Source organism: Balaenoptera physalus (assembly GCF_965194825.1).
Source record: "Balaenoptera physalus genome assembly, chromosome: X".
NCBI lineage: Eukaryota > Metazoa > Chordata > Mammalia > Artiodactyla > Balaenopteridae > Balaenoptera > Balaenoptera physalus.
Genome location: NC_138903.1, coordinates 19,431,054 through 19,449,445, shown reverse-complemented (window position 1 = coordinate 19,449,445; position 18,392 = coordinate 19,431,054).

Below are 18,392 nucleotides of genomic sequence, written 5' to 3'. Positions count from 1 at the left end.
AGAATCTGCCTGCCAATGCAGGGGACACGGGTTCGAGCCCTGGTCCAGGAAGATCCCACATGCCATGGAGCAGCTAAGCCCGTGCACCACAACTACTGCCTGCGCTCTAGAGCCCGTGAGCCACAACTACTGAGCCCATGCACCACAACTACTGAAGCCCACGCGCCTAGAGCCCATGCTCTGCAACAAGAGAAGCCACCGCAATGAGAAGCCCACCCACCGCAATGAAGAGTAGCCCCCGCTCGCTGCAACTAGAGAAAGCTGCGTGCAGCAACGAAGACCCAACGCAGCCAAAAATAAAATAAATTTATAAAAAAAAAAAAATCACCCAAGAAAAAAAGTGGACCAAAGACTTGAACAGACACTTCAAAAGGAGGTTATCCAAGGGACCAATAAACATATGAAAAAGGGCTCAACTTCATTAGTCACTAAGGAAATGCAAATGAAAACCACAACAAGGTCCCTCTTTTCTGGCCTCTTCTCTTCACCACAGACCCTCGCGGTTCTCCAATCCTAGTTGGTTGTGTTCCCATTGGTAGTAAGAACAGCCAGGTGAGAACATACACCTGTCTGCTTCCTCTCATCTCTGAGCTGCTTGAGGGCTGGGATCATGGTCTGGACAGCTTTTCACCTCTGGGACCAGAGGGAGAAGGCATTTAACATTGCAGGTTGAATGCAGCTGAAATCCCAATGAGATGACAGAAGCTGGAGATTTAGAATGTGATTCTGCAGCCGGATGAAGAGAAAGGACTAGAGAGGAGAAAGAACGGAGCCTTTCGCTGAAGTTACTAGACATGATCAAGGACAAGAGGGAAATCATTTCTTTCAAGATATTCGCTGACGCGTCTTGTTCACATCTCCTCTGCCATAACTCACCGTTGGATTCCTTAATGTCAAGTGCTCTCTGGGTGCAGCAAGCCTGGTTTTTATCAAATGAAGACATATCCCTGTTCTCTAGAACTTTCTGCCAATAGAATTCTCAGTGGAAAGGAAAAAAAAAAGATGGGTGCACATTAAATAGGGTATCTTCTACAAATGGAGGAAGGGAACTAAGGTAAGATTTTGACATTTCAACTGATTATTTTCAGTTCTGTAATGCATTTGAAAGTTTACTCTAAAAAGAGCTTGTTTGACACAATATAATATTTGCCATTATTCTTCCAAACATAATGAGTACTCACTATCCGTATTTTTTAAAAATTATAATACAGTTCCTCAAGCTCATTTCTACATTGTGAGACAAGAGTACAAATGCAGGTCCATCCACGTATCATTTAAAGCTGGAAATCAGGCTACAAACTGTTAAATCAAGTACATTCTGTCCTCCTAACTTGTAAATATACCTCTTACCCACCTGGAAAGCCACGCTCCAATTCAAAATTCACAGACTCTGTGAAGTTCCATGCAAAAACACATTGGCACCCCCTTTTCTCTGCTCCCACCCCCACCACCACCAGAAGCCCCCCCGAGTGCGGGTAGAACCTTCCATCATCCATCAGGCTGTGGGATGATAAACTGAGGAGGCCCCCACGGGCCCTGGAAATGGGCACTAAGCAGTTTGGACAGGACATTTCATGTCTCGGGGATACAAACTGTGTTCTAGAAGGGGGCAGAGGCACAGCCCCTTGGCACTTCGGACCCGTCCCTGGTAGCGAGGGGCACAGCTGGAGGAGAGCCAGAGTGAAGCCCTCTTGAAACCAGCACCCAGGGCAGGTCCCCTCTTGACCAGTTCTCAGGGCAAAACTGTAGTCCTTATCACACAGCTTACAATTTAAACCCTTTCACATCCAACCTACCCAAATAGATTTAAACTACAAGAATTTTTTTTAAAGAAGAGACATATAGACCTCAGGTATTGGGGATGATCTACCAACTGCAACTGAGGGCCTTGACAGTGAAAGGCAAAAGGAAAAGACCTCAGTTACGCATTCTTAAATAATTTATGCAAGTTCATTTGTTTAAGGAGACAGTGTTTTTCAACGTGTCGAATTCCAGGAACATTTTATTGTGTCAGTATTGTATAAAATTCATCAGGTGATATATGAATTTCAAAAATGTAATACATTATGCCAACAGGAAAGATAATTTGTCTTCCTAAGGAGGTGATAAATACGACATTACACAATAGACTGCCTCGCTGATATTATTAGCCATGAATTCCATTTGGAGTTTACTGCTCATCTCAAAGGCTTAGCATTATTTAACTGTAATAACTCCCAGTCATAACCACTCAGACGATCGATTCTGTTTAATCACTGACGTTCCTGTAATGGTGAAAAGGCTGCATTATTTTTGTTTGAAGCTAGCACACCAAGTCCCGTGGTATGGTATAATTAAGAACAACTGTTTACTTTTTCTTAAATTCAACACCCCTCACCCCCACCTCAAAAGCTAGACATTAAAGTACTAAATATAATGATCTCGGTAAACCAAATTGCTATGTTCCTGGCAGCCCTTCCCTGCTGTTTCCCTTAAACATTTCTATCTGAAATGATGATGAATAAAAAAAGAAAAAAAAAAGAAACCTGGAAAATATACAGCTATCCCTTCACTGTATCATCCACCTAACCATCAGAGTTTCCGTTCCAGTGCTGAAAAACACTCCCTCCCTCCTTCCTCTGTCCCTTTCTGGCCATTTTAGATTGTTACTTGCATTGTTCCAAATGTCCACGGGGCACACAATGCAGGATCATGAAACACCAGCCCGTTATTTTACGTCTGTGAGTCAGTCTCCCCAAGTAGATTGGGGAACATTTTTGAGGGCCTTCAATCATCTCGGTTTGCTCGGTACCCCACCAGGGCCTGACCCATGGAAGTACCCATAATGTTACTGAATAAACAAATGATCACCTTGTTGCCCTCATGAACTACACAGTATTGAGTGTTATTCTGGCATACAGAATATCAGAATCAGTTCCCCACAGAAGTGAATTAACCCAGTGCATTACCACTATAGAGTTTAGAATCTAAAAATTAGAAAGTCTAGCTATAAGATGATCCTGGATGATTTCATTCAAATCCCACCAGGTAGGGACTGACATACAGAGAACTCCCAGAACTTAGTGGCAAAGACAAGACTGACGAGGCATGCCCCTGTGAAATCTTTTTTAAGAGGCACTTTGTTTTAATTACATTTTGTAATCATCAGGAGACTAGCTTTGGCTATGCTTTGAGAAACTGTACAACACTGCATTTAATCCAAGGTTATTTTTCAGAGGCGAAATTGAAAAGACATCAGATCCTGGAAATGCTTAGGAGGGAATCATTCTGAATGGCATTGCTGTAAGTGGTCAACACAATATGGCAGCTGATGCCTTTCATCTCCTCTTTTAAATGCGTTTCAACACTGTGAGCGGCCTCTGATCACTTTTGGGAATAGATGGGTTATAAAGTATGAACAAAGACAGATAAGGACTTCCCTGGTGGCGCAGTGGTTAAGAATCCACCTGCCATTGCTGGGGACACGGGTTCGAGCCCTGGTCCGGGAAGATCCCACATGCCACGGAGCAACTAAGCACGTGCACCACAACTACTGAGCCTGCGTTCTAGAGCCTGCGAGCCACAACTACTGAGTGCACGTGCCACAACTACTGAAGCCTGTGCGCCTAAAGGCTGTGCTCCGCAACAAGAGAAGCCACCGCGGTGAGAAGCCCACGCACTGCAATGATGAGTAGCCCCCGCTCGCCACAACTTGAGAAAGCCCGCGTGCAGGAACAAAGACCAAAGGCAGCCATAAATAAATAAAATTAAAAAAGAAAAAAAGACAGATAACCACGTGGATTTTGTTGCTTAGCTAAGCACAATTTCGTGATCATCACCAACCAAGTCATGTTTCTTTTTTAAGATGGTGCATGGGGCCTGGCTTAACACATTTACTAGCATTTGCATTGTTCCCAAGATACAGCTTCTTTTTGGTAGATTTCATATGCTGAAGTGTTCTGTCCACAAACTTAATAATCTCAGGTATAACTACAACATTTGATCAAATGTTTTATTCAGAGCATCTTCGGTAATTTGTTATAATGCAATTATTTAGCCTATAACAGATCCCATGTAACTTAGCTGTTCATTTAAATGTTTAATGTTTAAAAATAAATTGTATAGTAGGCCATGATAAAAAAATTTCATCTTGACTGTGCTCAACATATTTTTCTTTTTTTTAATATTCTAGAAAGAAATACAATCCATTGGCATTCTGTGGCCATCTGCATATCTTTTAAAAGTACATTTCTGGCATAGTCCCACCAACTATCACTTTCTCAAAAGTGTTGGACCCAGAAACAGGCCCATGAATAAATGAGTAACTTAATGTAGGACAACAAATGCATTTCAAATCACTGGGGAATGAATGGACAATTTAATCAAGGGTATTGGGATAAGTAGTGATCACAATGGAAAAAAACACCCTTACAATTCATAGCATACCAAAAACACAAAACAAAAACAAAAAACCTTCCTCACATGCTACCAAAAAAATGGGGTGGGGAATGCCAGCTAAATGAAAGACCTAATTATGAAAAGCAAAAGTTTAAAATACTGGAAAAAAAAGAAAAAATATATATATATATGATAAAATCAGACTAGGTAGGGAAAGGTTTCTTAAAAAAAACACAATAAACAGAAACCATAAAGGAAACAGACTGACAAATTTTGACTACACTCAAATAAAAAACTCGTGTGCATCAGAAAATACCATTAAGAAATGAAAAGACCAAGCAGAGCCAAAGCTAGTCTCCTGATGATTATAAAATGTAATTAAAGCAAAGGGCATCTTAAAAAGATTTGACAAGGGCAGATTGGGAGTAGATACTTGTAACAATATAAGCAACACAGGATTATCATCCTGAAGATGTAAACACAATAGATCAATAAGAAAGTAAAAACCCAATAGCCAATGGGCAGAAGACAGGCATTTTTCCAAAGAGGAATATTGGCTGGCCAATTAACTTATAAAAATGTGCCCAACCTCATTCAAAATCAGGTGATGAAAATTTAAACCACAATAAGTTACCATTTCACACCTCCAGACTGGCAAAAACTTAAAGTCTAACAATGCCAAGTGGAGCAACTTCAATTCTCATGCCCTGATCTTAAGTGTGTAAATTGTTACCCCAGTTTGGAAAGCGATTTGGCAACATCTAATAAAGTTGAAGCCTGGAGAAGCAAACGTTCCATCACCTGATTTCTCTTAAAAGCAGCAGTAGCTTAACATAGCAGGCAGTTTGGTTGCATTAGTATAATTTCTGATTTTGAATTTACAAATGAAATTTTCAAAAATTTCATTTTTGAAAGCTGATACTTGCTGGTAAATAATAAAAGCTAACATTTGAGCACTTAGTCTGTGCCAGGCACCATTCTAAGCATGGATTCTTTCATTTGATCCTCAAAATGATCCAGAAGAAGGTTGCTATAGATTGAATATTTACGTGTCCCCCAAGTTCATATGCTGGAATCCTAACCCCCAATGAGATGGTATTAGGAGGCGAGGCCCTTGGGAGGTGACTAGGTCACGAGGGTAAAGCCCTCATGAATAGGATTAGTGCCCTTATAAAAGAGACTCCGGACAGCTCCCTTGACCCATCTGCCGTGTGAGGGCACAGAACAAAGACAGCCATCAATAAGGAAGAGGGTCTTCACCAGATGCCAAATCTGCTAGCACAACATCTTGGATTTCCCACACTCTAGAAGTGTGAGAAATAAATTTCTGTTATTTATAAGCCACCCAGTCTATGGTATTATTATAGCAGCACAAACGGAATAAGACAAAGGAGCCATTATTATCCCTATTTTACAGATGCACAGAGGGCCAAGGCCCCAGAGCCAGGATGTGGGAGAGCCAGGATATGAATCCAGTGGTCTGGGCCCACTTTCACATCCTGCATCCCATGAGTAAATGCTTTTTTTCAGGAGTCGGCATGGCTTGTCCTGAATGTGATGAGTAAATTGTAACATCACTAAGTATGTGTGAAGCACTACTGACTTTATGTCTGGAAAATTAGGATGATTTCTCAAGCCAGTCTTGATACTACTACAAAAGCAAGGAGTGGAAAGAAGGAAGAATGCTTGTAACTCTTGACTTCCATGTCCAAGGAGCAAATACAATTCAGTCTTCTGTTTCAGGCTTCCCAATTACCAGGAGAATATGTTCTCCAAATGGCACCCTTCCTAAGTTTCCAGAACAACGTTCCTTCCAGGAAGGCACAGACTTTGACATCTCATACCAGTGTAGGATGTCTGTGAAATTCACAGTATTATTTTACTTATGAGGTACCTGTTAGTGCTTTTGGTTATTTGCTTCAAAGGCTTTAGTAATCTCTTTGCTAATAGGAGGTCTTCTCTTGACTGCTTCACTCCAAGTGCCATACAGGGCTATAAGATTCAGTCTCCACACATTTGTCAGAGTCAAGGTGGATATCTGTGATATCTCTCAATAAGACATTTTCTTCTTTCCTTAAACACCATGAATTCTGAACAGGAGACATAAAGCACTCCTTGGGTTTTACATTAAATTCTTAAGTCAAATGTGGTAGATTAAATTATTGTTCTCAATTCCTCACTCTCCTGTCATCCATATCCTGGCCACGGCTTCGTGGTTGACAGAGCATACTTCCTTGCCTCTCAGCCTTGGGCTTGGCCATGCAATGTGCTTTGACCAATGGGACAGTGACAGACACGGCACAGAGAGAGGCTGAAAATATGCCTGCATCATGGTGCTTGCCCTCCTGCACCCCCATCTTTCACCAGGAGAACATGTCTCAGGTAGCCACTGGTCCAAGGAGGAGGAGACACATGTGGAGCAGACCTCGACCCAACTTAACAGCTTAGAGCAGAGCCCAGCAGAGCCCAGCCTGGATCAGCTGAACCCCAGCCAACCACAGATGGGTGAGAGAGAAATCAATACTTGCTGCTATAAGCTGTTGAAATTTCAAGTTTGCTTGTTATGCAGTATTACTGCAATAATAGCTGACTAGTACATAAACACTCCTCCTTCTGCCATCTATTTTGAAGATCATCTGTATTACTTTCCCAGGGCTAATGTAACAAAGTACCATAAACTGGGTGACCTAAACAACAGAAATGTATTGTCTCACAGTTCTAGAGGCCAGAAGTCAGAAATCAAGGTGTCGGATTGGTGCAGCTACTATGGAAAACAGTATGGAGGTTCCTCAAAAAGCTAAAGATAGAGTTGCCATATGATCCAGCAATCCCACTCCTGGGCATATACCCAGACAAAACTATAATTTGAAAAGATACATGCACCCCTATGTTCATAGCAGCACTATTTGCAATAGCTAAGACATGGAATCAACCTAAATGTCCATTGACAGATGAATGGATAAAGAAGATGTGGAATATATACATAATGGAATACTACTCAGCCATAAAAAAAATGCCATTTGCAGCAACATAGATGGACCTAGAGATGATCATACTAAGTGAAGTAAGTCAGAAAGAGAAAAATACCATATGATATCACTTATATGTGGAATCTAAAATATGACACAAATCAACATATCTACAAAACAGAAACAGACTCACAGACATAAAAATCAGATTTGTGGTTGCCAAGGGGGAGGGGGAGGGGGGAGGGAAGGAATGGGAGTTTTGGATTAGCAGATGCAAACTGTTATATATAGGATGGATAAACAACAAGGCCCTACTATATAGCACAGACGATCTTTAGTACCCTATGGTAAACCATAATGGAAAGGATATTAAAAAAAGAATGCATATTTATGTATAACTGAGTCACTTTGCTGTACAGCAGAAATTAGCACAACATTGTAAATCAACTATACTTCAATAAAATTTAAAAAAAAAGAAATCAAGGTGTCGGAAATAACGAATGTTGGTGAGGATGTGGAGAAAAGGGAACCCTTGTACAGTGTTGGTGGGAATGTAAATTTGTGCAGCCACTGTGGAAAACAGTATAGAGGTTCCTCAAAAAACTGAAAATAGAATTACCATATGACCCAGCAATTCCACTCCTGGGTATATATCTGAAAAAAATAAAAACACTAATTCAAAAAGATACATGTACCCCAATATTCATAGCAGCATTATTTATAATTGCCAAGATATGGAAGCAACCTGTGTCCATCAACAGATAAATCGAAAAGAAGATGTGGTATATATATATACACAATGGAATATTACTGAGCCATAAGAAAGAAGGAAATTTTGCCATTTGCAGCAACATGGATGGACCTGGAGGGCTTTATGCTAAGTGAAATAAGTCAGAGAGACAATACTATATGATATCACTTATATCTGGAATCTAAAAAATTAAACAAACTAGTGAATATAATAAAAAAGAAACAGACAACAAATGAATGTATATAACAAAAACAGAAGCTGAATCATAGATATGGAGAACAAACTAGTGGTTACCAGTGGGGAGAGGGAAGAGGGAGGGGCAAAATAGGGGGAGGGAAGTAAGAGGTACAAACTGTTAGGTATAAAATAAGATATAAGGATATATTGTACAACATGGTGAATATAGCCAATATATTATAATAACTATAAATGGAGTACAACCTTTAAAAATTGTGAATCACTATATTGTACACCTGTAACATATAAGATTGTACAGCAACCATAGTTCAATAAAAAAAAAAAGAAATCAAGGTGTTGGTAGGGTTGATTCCTTCTGAGGGCTGTGAGGGGGAATCGGTTCCACGCTTTTCTCCTTAGGCATTCCTTGGCTTGTAGAATGGTATTCTGCCTGTGTTTTCACATCATACGTGTTTCTTGGTCCAAATTTCCCCTTTTTATAAGGATACCAGTCATTGGATAAGGGCCCACCCTAATGACCTCATCTTAACTCGATCATCTTCAAAGACCCTATTTCCAAATAAGGTCACATTCACAGGTACTGGAGGTTAGGACTTCAACATCTTTTGGGGGGACAACTCAGCCCATAACACCATCCCAGATAACTTTCTGGTGGGGGAGAAATAAGACTGGAGGGGCCTGATGGCCTTTTGGTTAATGGAAAATCTAAGAGTTTCTCTTTTTATAGAGCTGTAGAAGAGAAAAATAGTACAGCTGACCCTTGAACAATACCTTTCAACTGCACGGGCCCACTTGTATGCAGATTTTTTCAGTGGTAAATACTACAATACTACACCGGAGTTGGTTGAATCTGAGGATGCAGAACTGCAGATACCGAGGGCTGAATGTAAGTCATACTTGGATTTTCAACTGTGTGCGGGGTCAGCGCCCCTAGCCCCCACATTATCAAGGGTCAACTGTATTAGGTTTTGCTGTCTACTTGTAAATGTTTGGTGCTTTATAAAGCACTTGCAGTAAATCACCTCCATCCCTATTCATCCCTTACCTGAAACACGTGTGCTTTCCTTATAGCCTTCACCTTAGTCTACACTTACTCCTTCACGCTTCTATTTCCAGCAGCCCTCACACTGCCCTGTTGCTTTTGAGCTGCTGTTTTCTGCTCATTTTTCTTTGCTGCTTAAGAGGGTGCCCACATGTTCTTTCCTCTACACATTGCCCTAAATATATCCCAAACATTGTGTTCTAGGACTCCCTCCACGGAGGCTGCAGCAAAAGTGGCCAATAAGTGCTCCTGAAAGCTGTTCCAGTACAACGTCAGGACTGAATCGTGTAACCTCTAATCCTTCCCCTTATTCTTCATTGTATTTTGAATAAACTTGCAAAAGACCCAAGAACGAATTAAAATTTGTTCTGGTTTTACCCTCCACAGAAATAAACAAATTTACCTAAACCCATGAAATCAAAGCATAATCCAGGCTTCAGTAAATTGCATGTTTAGCTGAATAAAAAGTATAATCCCTCATCCTTGTGTTTAGAAACTTCTAGCTGTCAGGGCAATGTCTGCACACTTAACAGGGTCTCCACATCCTTTCAAACTGCAGGGAGAACTTGAAAATATCTGCACTGATCACTGCTTCAAAGTCTCCACTAATTGGCCTCCATCCACCACCAGTTTCGTAATTTTTCAAATGCTGAGGGTGTAGATGCCCTTTGGTGAGTACTGGGAGGTTAAACTTGAGCCCCAGATTAATGGTTTATCCAACTGCCTTTTTAACACAGCCCATGAGAACATTCCTAACCCTTGGAAGTCAAACAGGAACTCATTTTAGCAATTACCGTGGCATCATCTATTGCTTTGGAGGCCACCTGTAACAATGCTGATATTTAAAATATTTTGATTCAGCAGTGATTCATGCAACAGCTTTCTGCGAGTTTTCCTGCAAGGCCACCCACCTGATTTTCCACTTACCAGTGCTCCAGCTCAGTACCACTCAGAGTGTGGTCCACAAACCAGCAGCATCAGCTGATGACTGTGAGAAATGCAGGCTCCCAGGCCCTGCCCAGACCTCCAGAACCAGACTGTGTTTTAAGGAGATCCTCGGGTATTCATCCAGTCAAGTCTGTGAAGTACTGCCCTCATTTTTCTATTCCTGTTTCTAAATAGCAGGGCAACTACAGTTCCAGCTGAACCTTTTTAAGTCCTCAATCAGTTTTCTCGTAAAACTAATTGAATAGTTTTTTTTTTTTTTGGCCGTGCAGCTTGCGGGATCTTAGTTCCCTGACCAGGGATCAAACCCGTGCCCCCTGTAATGGAAGCACGGAGCCCTAACCACAGGACCTCCAGGGATTTCCCTGAATAGCTTTTTTTTTTTTTTTTTAAATAAATTTATTTATTTATTTATTTATTTTTGGCTGCGTTGGGTCTTTGTTGCTGTGCACGGGCTTTCTCTAGTTGCGTTGAGTGGGGGCCATTCTTCGCTGCGGTGTGTGGGCTTCTCAACACAGTGGCTTCTCTTGTTGTGGAGCATGGGCTCTAGGTGTGCAGGCTTCAGTAGTTGTGGCACACAGCCTCAGTAGTTGTGGCACACAGGCTCAGTAGTTGTGGCTCACGGGCTCTAGAGTGCAGGCTCTGTAGTTGTGGCGCACGGGCTTAGTTGCTCCACGGCACATGGGATCTTCCCGGACCAGGGTTCAAACCTGTGTCCCCTGTGTTGGCAGGCGGATTCTTAACCACTGGGCCACCAGGGAAGTCCCTGAATAGCTTTTTAATGTGACCCTATTTTCAAATTTAAAATTTTAAAAAACCGGTTTTGCCTTAAGTAAAAAGAAGACTTCAGTCCCACTCTCGCTCTCCATTCCTCTCTTCTGCCACATACGTGGGGAAAGAAAAAAAAAAATCAAACCCCTCATGCCCTGCAGTGTATTAGCAGAAGCTCAGGAAGAAACATCTAACAGCAAAGAAACAGTGGGGTCTTTGAAGCAAGATCTTTGCCGGGGGCCTTCTGTCTCTAAGCCAGTGGGAGCCCCAAGAACCCGAGTGCAGACCCAGAGCCCAGTGGTGCGCCCTCCTCTGAGGCTTGCTGGCATCTGCATTTAGCTCCACCGCAGCAGACATCCCGGGCAGAGAACCGCTCCCCTCAGTCTTCGTGATCTCCTGAGGGAGCCCTCACAGGTACGTTTTCTTCTTTGTGTAGCAGTCAGAAAGCCTGAAAGACGTAATTTAGCCACTAGAACTTCTGCTGCCTCACGAACATCACATTTCACCGTCTCCTGTGCTAGATCTTAAAAGCAGCACATGCTTATTTGGGTGCTAGACAGGCCCCTTAAGCCTGGTTCCTCTGAGGTTTCTGATTCTGCATCCAAAAATTTTGCTGTCACATCCCTCAGGCAGACAGGAGACCAACTGTGTCAACAGAATTCCTTTTTTTTTCTTAATGTTTAATGTTTTACTTGGAAATACTTTCAAACTTAGAGGAAAGTTACAATTAGAACTCATCAAGTTAATACAGATACAATACTTTATCAAAACTACCATTCGTATACCAATTTGTCAATTGATGCAATTTTACAGGATTTTTCCTCCAATACGGGATCCAGTGTCGGGTCAAATAACGCATTTATTTGCCTTGTCTCTTTAGCCTCCTTTAATCTGGAAAGCTTTTCACAGCCTTTTCTCTTTTTTGACATTGATACTTTTAAAGAATACAGGCCTTTTGAAAAGAGAACATTTCTCATTTGGGATGTAATGTTTCCTAGAGGTTAGATCCAGGCACCTGTTGCCAGACCGGAGACCGCTGCTTGCGCTGAGAAGCCTCCTGTGGACTCTCCTTGGGTTGGTTCGTTACCCTCTTTTCCCTACTTTGACTAACCTGTGTTGTGTGCTAATTGTGTACAATAAACCAAGTGATTCGTGAATTGAAAAAAAAAAAAAAAAAGATCAGCTTCAGGTAATGCATTCTTAGCCTAATGCTGCATAGGTGATGACGGACCCTTCTCACAACACTGGAAGCATAGGATGTCCACCTGCCCCTTGTTGATTTTGATCACCCAGCCAAAGTGTTGTTCAGTTTCTCCACTAAAAAGTTATTTTCTCTAGCAACGTGTGGTAAGCTGAATAATCACCCCCTATGGATGTCAACATCCTAATCCAAGAAACTTATGTTACCTTATATCGCAAAAGGGACTTCGCAGCTGTGGTTGAGCTTCAACTGGGGAAGAGTATCGTGGATCATCCAGATGGGCCCCATGTAATCCCAGCAGGGCCTTACGACAGGGACGAAGCAGGAGTCAGAAAGAGAAGGTAATGTGACTACGGAAGCAGAGAGATTTGAAGGTGCTGTGCTGCTGACTTTGAGACTGAAGGGCCCAGAAGCCAGAGAACGCAGGTGGCCTCTAGAAACTAGAAAAGGCAGGAAACGGATTCTCCCCTAGAGCCTCCAGAGGGAACCAGCCCTGCCAGTGCCCAGATCCGAGCCCTGTAAGACTCATTTCAGACTTCTGACCTGAAACATTTGTGTTATTTCAAGGAACTAAGTTCTCAGTAGTTTGTTCAAGTGGTAATAGGAAACTGATACACAACTCATAAGCAATCTGTGGGAGACACTTTAAAGCCACATAAATATGCTCGTCAAAATTTTCCCACAGATTTGACATCAGGGGATGATTCTTGCCTAATTCAGTCTTCATTACGATGATTACACAATGCTGTTTTCAACTCCAGCACTCCCTCCCCCTTAACTAGCTGACACCCAGCTTTCTATAGTAAGTGTCTCATCTGTATTTGTGCCCTCCACTTACTTGTATATTTTCCATATACCCTCATGACTTCCAATTTTTTCTGATGGTTTATAATTTATCATTCTGCTTAATTATTTTAAGGCATAAACACTTCTGGATTTATCCAGTGGGAGCCAAGGGTCAGGCTCAAACTAAGCGCAAGTGGCCAGGATCAGGGTCTCGTGCGTGGCCTTGCTGCCTGGTCTCCACCGAAACCCGAGCGACAGTCCCCTGTAGGCTGACCCAGACCCAAGTGGAGGCCTGGAGTAAGAATTTCATCCAATGGGTAGGGAGTCGCCAAGGGCAGAGACGTTCAAGGGTGATAAACGGTGGAGCGCAAACAAACAGGAAAGGAAGACTCACAGCAATGGCTGACACCCAAACGGCCACAGATCCTACACGTCGTTCCGGTTTTCTGGTCTGAGTGCTTGCTCTACACCTTTCTGAGTCTCTGCTCCTCTTCAGTCTTTGGGGGCACCAAGAAGGAAACCAAAAGACGCAAGCCCTGGTGAAAGGACCCTTCACCAACACAGCGCTTTCACCCGCACTGAGACTGCACCCCGCTAGGGCAGGCTGGACGTTCTTCCTCCTTCAGCACGTGAAGGTGGGGGGACTTCTCCCTTTACCATCACGGGCTGCTTTTCTTCTTGAACATGCCCAACCCTCTGTCAACTTCTTCACACCAGCCTTTTCTTGTACGTTCCACTTGGAAAATGCAATTCTAAGAGTTCCCTTTTACTCTGCACTTTAACTTCATGCACAAAACATTAGACAAGCTGAGCAAGAGGTACCCGGTGACGGCCTTGGAGCTTATATTCTAGCCGTCTGTCAACTGCCCCCACCATGCTTCAGTTAAATGCCTCCAACCCTTACCTGGCAGGGTCAGAAACCACACTCAGGCGTGTTCTTTCCACCAGGACTCACCGTCTCTTCAGACATTAAACATTTAAATGTATGCGGACAATAGATAAGGGATGACGACTGTTGAATAAGACTGAGGAGAAAAAACGGAATCACTGAGTGTGAAGGGACCATGCAATGAATGCACAGGATATGTTGACAGAAGCTCCCCCTTAGCCCTGGGAGGAAGGACAGAGGGGTAATTTCATGTATCAAATTTAACTCAGACAACTGAAAGCAGGCAAAGGCAGAGTTGTCTAGAAAGTAGAGGACACGAGATGTCATCCAAGGAGCATTTCCATCTCTCTGAAACAAACTTAGAGCTGTCAGAATCACTTACTGAGAACCTAAGTCACCAACATAATCATCAACCGATATGTAAGACTATTTTAGCCCTAAAACAAGAAAAAAGGATTGCCTAATAGGCAGAACCAGGAATGATCTCTAACAAGTCAACTCCAGTGTCAAAGCCCATATCTACAGAGAACTGCCCCTTGCCCATCTTTACAATCTTGGGCCTTCATCTCTAGGCCCCATGGGGTAGGGCAAACCACCCCCCCCAGTCCTCTCTCTGGATACTGGAGGGCTATCAAAACAGATCTGGCTTGTTAAGCTTACTTTACCCGGGAGAACCCCTGACTCATTTATTCTGTTACATTCCCTGCAAAGTTGCCCAAAGAGGGACCCATTCATCTGAAAGGAATCACTCATTGAAATGACCACCACGTGACTGGTCATTGCCCCAGGATGTGGTCTGCATTAATGAACCGTGGCTGGGACCCCTAGATACAGGAGATAAGCACACCTGTCCAGTCACATTTATCATCTGATTTCCCAGGGAAATCACATCCAAGAGTATTCAAATAGCCTTCCAAAAGCACTGGGCTGTTTCTTCCCGTGTTCTACTTCTCATTTTTGAAATAATGAGTAAAGCAGAAATCAGTGGAATGACTGCACTAGGTAATTGAGATTTTAAATGGTTCTGGCCGAGGAGAACTGATCTGCCAGTACTGATTTGACGTTGTGACAGCAGGGTGAAGGGACCCAGCTACCCTTCCCCACCACCTAAATACAATGAAACAATGGAAGCAAAAACTGTGGGTCAGGGGTTCTTAACCTGGCATCTATGGACAGAATTCTTTGTGGCTCTGAACTTGGATGGGAAAACCTTTCTATCTTTATTTTCACTAACCTCTAACTGAAATCTAGCATGTCCTTTAAGCATGAGCATAGGTCACAATCCATGTTAGCACAGACAGTACCTATGACTTTGTCAACAAGAGAAGTCAGATGCGTTCTTAGCACATTTCAGTTGCTGCAGATCTTCTATTTATGCTCATTATGCTTCAAAATTACAATATTTGACCCACAACTAGATCCAGCTATGTAACAAGTTATTAAAGCACAAATATTAAATCAGACGTCTTTGAAAAACATTGTAACCTGTCTCCTTGTAATCATATCTACTTTATGTATTAGAAAACATGCTTCTGAGGAGGGGCTCACAGGTTTCACCAGGTTGCCAGACTTCATGGTGCCAAAAAGGTTGAGAAAGAACCCCTAATGTGAGCTTTCCGACAGCAAATTCAGAAGGCTGGAACCTAAATTCAGACTGCTACTAGCCACAGGGCCCTTGGGCATATTTCAAATTTTGACTGTTGGCCTACTCAGTGATAATCATAATTCACAAAGCTATTTTAAAAGCAAGAGAATGTAAAGGAAAGTTGTGTATTAACCCAAAGCACAGCACCGTAAAAGATTATGTGGTACAAAGACACTCAGCAACAGGGTGATACAGAAGGTTAAGTGTTATTTCAAGGCCACATAGCAGCTCAAATCAAATAATGCTGCCAAGCTGGCCTCGAGAACAGTGCTACTCAGTGCTGTTCCAAGACTGGGTAAGGAGCGTGCCCTGCGGTGGAGACCGACGTAATGCTTCGTTCACTGACGAAGGCTTGCTGCGAACAAAACACTTCAGCTGAAGCAAACGAAACAATGTGCTTAGAACACAAAGAGCTGGTTGAAGCACCACACTTTGAATAATACTGCTCTAGAGTCTTGGGTACAGGCCAACGATACATCACACACACACACAACCTTCACTCTCACCCTCGCCCTCACTCACACACACACAAACACACACACACACACACACACACACACACACACACCCTTCACCCTCCACCCTCCACCCTATCCCAGAAGTCATGGGAACAGAATAAAACTGATCAATCTACTGAGACAAATGTAAACTCTGATGTCAGCAGTAGTTAAGCAAGAAGGTGTCTAGTCAACGGCACAGGAAGGCGCAGCACAGTTTTCTGTCGCTTTAGTAGCAACACTGTCAGCCCAGCCTTCCTCCAGCCCAGGTGGACCAATCACCATTAATCACATTTTTAAAATATCCAATCACATTTTCAGGAGAGGGCAGCATTACTTTTTTTAATAAACGAGTTCTTGACATCTGCTGATGTGTTGACTAGAATTTAAACTACAGCCACATTTCTCTTGTCTTTAATTAAAAAGCAGCTATATATTACAGTATATTCTATTTTAGAATATGAAGGAGACTACAACAATAAATAACACTACACCCATTAAAGTAACGTAACAGTGCTTGGATCTTATAACATTTCCTTAAAATGCAGCAAAAGTAGAGGTTGTTTTTAGTTATCGAGTTCAGTTTGCATGCTTTTAACAGTTACAAAGATGTTCAAAAAAACCAGGCATCCTTTCTCTACTAGAAAGTAATGATTGTGCTCAGAATTCACCATTATCACCCAGAATAAAAAATTTCTTTCCATTCCCTTCTTCCTCCCATACCGCAACCCCTAGTCTCTCCTGAATGTGTCTTCCACAGCCTGGCCCAACCTGATCCATCTCATTCCTAACTCTCAGCTCTTGGCAGGACCTACCTGTGTGTCATGAAATTCATCAGCAGATTTAGCCTCAGCCTCAAGCTAGTCTTCAAGTATAAAGTTATGCCACATATTAACAATACCATAGCTAGACAGCAGATACACTTGCTTTCTTTTCTAAAGTGGAAAAAAAAAGAAAACCCTGGGACTTCCCTGGTGGCGCAGTGGTAAAGAATCTGCCTGCCAATGCAGGCGACACGGGTTCGATCCCTGGTCCAGGAAGATCCCACATGCCTCGGAGCAACTAAGCCCGTGTGCTACAACTACTAAGCCTGTGCTCTAGAGACCGTGAACCACAACTACTGAAGCCCACGGCGCCTAGAGCCTGTGCTCTACAACAAGAGAAGCCACCGCAATGAGAAGCCCGCGCACCGCAACGAAGAGTAGCCCCTGCTCGCCACAACTAGAGAAAGCCCGTGCGCAGCAACAAAGACCCAACGCAGCCATAAACAAAAATTAATTAAAAAAAAGAAAACCCTCTAATTCTATTTACCCCAAACTGTGTTCTAACAGTAGTAGTATCATCATTTTTAATCTTACACAGTATACAGAGACTTTGAAAGCATTATATAAGAGTCGGAGAGCGGGGGTTGAGTAGGATTCTTAGTGTCTATCTACCAATGCTGTTTTTAACCTCTATCACAAGAAAAATATTTGCTGAAAGCCAATCTAGTTCCCCCGTGAGTCTAACTCCTTTATTATTTTTCCCCCATGCCAATCCAACAAAAAAGAAAAAATGGACATATATTCATTTTTAAAGAATATCTGTTTCATACCATGAACCTATCTCAGGAGGAGGAATGTTCTCGGTTGACACTTACTGTCTCAAAACAGACACTGGATATTTCATTTTTAATGCTTTGCCTACTACAAATTCATCGTAAATGAACTCATTCCATTGATAAAGCATAAAACCTTTTAAAAAACAACAGGGGGACTTCCCTGGTGGCGCAGTGGTTAAGAATCCGCCTGCCAATGCAGGGGACACAGGTTCAATCCCTGGTCCGGGAAGATCCCACATGCCGCGGAGCAACTAAGCCCATGCGCCATAACTACTGAGCCTGTGCTCTAGAGCCCACGAGCCACAACTACTGAAGCCCACATGCCCTAGAGCCCACGCACGGCAACTACTGAGCCCACACGCCACACTACTGAAGCCCGCGCGCTCTAGGGCCCGCGTGCCACAACTACTGAGCCCGTGTGCTGCAACTACTGAAGCCCGCACGCCTAGAGCCTGTGCTCCGCAACAAGAGAAGCCACTGCAATGAGAAGCCCGCGTGCCGCAACGAAGAGTAGCCCCCACTCGCCGCAACTAGAGAAAAGCCCGCAGGCAGCAACAGAGAGCCAACACAGCCAAAAATAAATTTTAAAAATAAAAAAAATTTAAAAATCAAAAAATTTGAAAAAAAAAGCAAAACAGGATAACCCAGGGCTTCCCTGGTGGCGCAGTGGTTGAGAGTCTGCTTGCTAGTGCAGGGGACACGGGTTCGAGCCCTGGTCTGG